The sequence below is a fragment of the Fulmarus glacialis genome, unplaced genomic scaffold, assembly GCF_000690835.1.
Source record: "Fulmarus glacialis isolate BGI_N327 unplaced genomic scaffold, ASM69083v1 scaffold5730, whole genome shotgun sequence".
NCBI lineage: Eukaryota > Metazoa > Chordata > Aves > Procellariiformes > Procellariidae > Fulmarus > Fulmarus glacialis.
The window spans coordinates 243-3,862 of NW_009187053.1; positions in this window are offsets into that span (position 1 = coordinate 243).

A 3,620-nucleotide genomic window follows, 5' to 3' on the forward strand; every position below is an offset into this window, starting at 1 on the left:
ATGAAGCGCCACCAGGAGGAGGTTGTGGCAGAGCCCACCTTGCTCATGGTGGAGGTGCCGGGGCCAGCAAATGAGGCCGAGCTGCTGATCACAGCCAGCGGTCGCTGCATTGCTACTTACCAGTCTCGAGGCAGCCCCCCAGATCCTGGGGCACACGGGAGGCCCGCTGGGCATTTGCCGTCAGCAAAGAACATCATTGAAATCGCCATCTCCGAGCACGAGGACAAATGCATTATAGTGCAGGACGAGGGCTCACCGAGTGATGTGGTCATCATCCAGGAGGGGGTGGGCTTCGGAGCAGTGGCAGAAGTGGTGGAGATCGAGACTGGGACCTGACTATCCCAGCCTGCCCTGCCTGATCGTCTTTTGTACTTATTAAAATGGGGTAAAAAACCAACAAAAAACCTAGCTCTCTTGTCTCTCTGTGGCAATAAGGCCCTGTGGCTCAGCCCCAGGCAGAATTAGCAGTCTTGGAGGTAACGGCCTGTGTAGGCCTGGGTCTTTTCGGTAGCTGCCCCTTGGAGCTATGAGCCTACACGTGCCACATGCCAGGCCTGGTGCAGGGAAGGCATTGGCTGTTGTTGGGAATAGCTTCTTTAGGGAAGACAACCACAGCGTTAACAAGCAGTGCTTCTGCTCTGCCTCTGTTACACCGTCAGTGGGTGACAGTGGGGAAGGCAAGAAAAGCCTCAAAGCAGCGCCTTTGAACAACGCCTTCCTTTCAAGTTTTTCTTTCTCTAATTAATTGTTGCTATTCAAGCACTTTCCTGGGCTTTTACTCTGGGAGCTCAGCAGCACTTCTGATCATTTGAAGGTGATGCTGATGCCAGACATTGCTGGGAAGCAGCTTCCCAAGTGCTTACAAGGTGCCTCTGTTGGGGCTTTTTGAGGAGCGTTTTCCACGATTAGCAGAAACAAAGTCCTGCCTTGGAGCTAGGGCTGTGTTCCTTCTCCGCTGTCACCCGTTTCACTTGCTGTCGGCTTCCTGGCTTTACGGTGACTGGATGGTCTGTCTGAGGACACGAAAGGACAGCTTCGTGTCTCGCTGTGCGAATAGCATTGTACAATGCAATTTTCACTGTCCCCAGCTGAGAGGCTCCTCACCTCTCCAGGTACGGGTCCAACAGTTCATCTCGGTATGCTCAGAAGATTTTGCCTTTCCCCTCCGTGTTCAAGTTGGGTTCATTAATCTGTTTCCCTTGTTCTTTTTCTCACATTCTTGCTTCCTCTCTTCCACTTCTTTCCTGCTCCTGCAGCAAAAAGCTAAAAGACAGCACCACCACAGCTACACCCCAATATTCCCACTATTCCATCTTTAGTCCTCGTTTGCCAACGGAGGCACGCTGAAGGGAATTGGTCCCATTTCAGGAAAGAAGTGCCCAGTTCCCAATGCCATGTGAACGTGGCCTTATAGGAAAAGACCAACAACACCAGCCCTAACAGAGGTCTTTCAGACTTGCCCACCCTGCACTCGCTTCTCACATGTTCTACAAACACCGCTTTCATTTGCTGCATCCTCAGTTTTAGCTGTTCTTGGCCTCCATCTTGCCGCTCTCCAACATCTGCATTTCCGCAAAAAAAGTTTTGTTTAGGGGCATAAATTCTCCGGGCTTTTTACGCCCGCTGCACAAAAGGAGGGTGTAGTGTCACCGGGGAATCGTCAGTAGCACAGTTCCCTTTTGGGGTGCTGTGAACGCAGTAATGTGACAATCTGCAAAGCTGCTCTTTGTAGTTTCTACATTCAACTTTTCCCATAAACTTTTACGACCGTTTTGCAATCAAGGTGCTAGAGTCAGAAGTGTGAAGTGAGGACGGAAGGTGAATTCAGCTGATAAACCTTTGGGTGTCCTTCTTTTCAGCCATTTTCTCTGAAGTCAGGGGGCGGATGAGCTCAGTCTTTGCCCTGAGTGTTTGGAGACAGCCCAGTGGGAGCAGAGGCGTATGAGGGGGGGACTTGTATTTGAAGCCACAGCGCTTCCTACTGCTCTCCCTTTGGTGCCTATCCTAACTCTTGCAGTTTTCAAATATTGACACAGCTGCAAAGTGTTCTCGCTGGAGCTGGGCTCGTACGCTGTGTTTGAAGCATGTGCCCTCTGTCACAGCACAACCGGGAGAGAAGGGCGAGCAACGGGGGGAAGGGAAGGGGAGAATCCAGGCCCCTATTGCTTAATCTGCTGATCTGTAACTGCCGCCTTTATTCTGAGATGATAGGAGCGAAAAAGTAGGAGCAATTTTGAATTAGGAGGTCCGCACAGAAACATTATTCACCTAACAGTTGATCTGAGTAGGTGGAGGCAGGTCTGTGCTGTGCTGCGCATATCACTTGGCTGCAGGATAAACTTAGCTGGCTAATCCTGACTGAGGAGGCCATAGGTGGCTCCCACTGGGCACCTGGTGATGATGCCACCACCGTGTCTTTGTCTTTATCTTAGAAGCAGGATATTTTTATGTGAACAACCTTTTGCTTGGCAGCAAATTGATGAATAAAGTTGTTTACTCCTAAGAAAATCCTGTAAAGACCTGAAGACCGCCAATGCTGGTGAACCTCAACATGGATGGGATCTGTGCAGCATGCCATGGCCTGGTTAGATATCTGTCCGATGCTGTACAACTTGGTGTTTGCGGCACTTGTAGGATTATCTAATGCTATGCCCTTTCTTGTGTTATGTCCAATAAATGGCATTTTAATTAACACATTATGGGCTCTGAGTGTCTTTCTTACTGGGATCCGTAACACTTGCACCAGTGCATTACATTTGGTGTAGTTGGTGGGATCCTGGTGAGAAACACCTTACTGGAAGAAGGATAGCGAGGAAAAGGATGGGTGCCTGCCTGGTGCCATACGCTGGCATGGGGAACGGTCTCACAGTATGCTGCATTATAACACTGACAATCATTACGCTTCGGGGCAGCAGACGTGGATTACCCAGCTGGCTGGAGATCTTGTCCACCTGTGGCCCTTACACCTTCAGGCAGCAAGCACACAGGTCTCCGGGCTGGTGGGGCTCCACCATGCTGGCAGGGCTTCACCAGGGCTTCGGGGTGCTGCTGCAACGCCGTGGGGTGACAAGTGCACAGGTCTGTGGGGTGGTTGGGGTCCTTCATGCTGGCAGGGCCTCACTAGGTATCAGGCATGCACGTAAACTTAAGCATAACACTTAAACCTCACACCATGGCCAGGGTTCAGCCCTGGGCCAACTTGGAAACTGGCTTAAATCTGACCAAGGTGTTTGTTTGAATGAAACGGCGGCAGCAAGCTGCGAGGGAAGGGGATGATTCTCTGTGTCCTGAAGTCCTCCCCGCTCGGCGGCTCCCCCATCCTCAGGGACAGGGGAACCCCTGTGTGAGGGGATGGGGGATTCATCCTTTGTGATTGTACCCAAAGTGTTACAATTGGTGATCAAACTGTATAACTCACTTCAGGAAAATATTCAGAAATGCCCCAACTATTGAACCAGCAAACCGTATCTGTCACAGAGCAGACAAAGGCCCAAGAAAACAGGCCAAGGCCAAACCCTCTATACTCTGCTCGCTGGAAGTTGGAAAAATAGTGACATAGGAAATAAACAATTGCCAAAGCCTTTCTTCACTTAAAAAGAAGAGTCAACTTACAGAGGGAA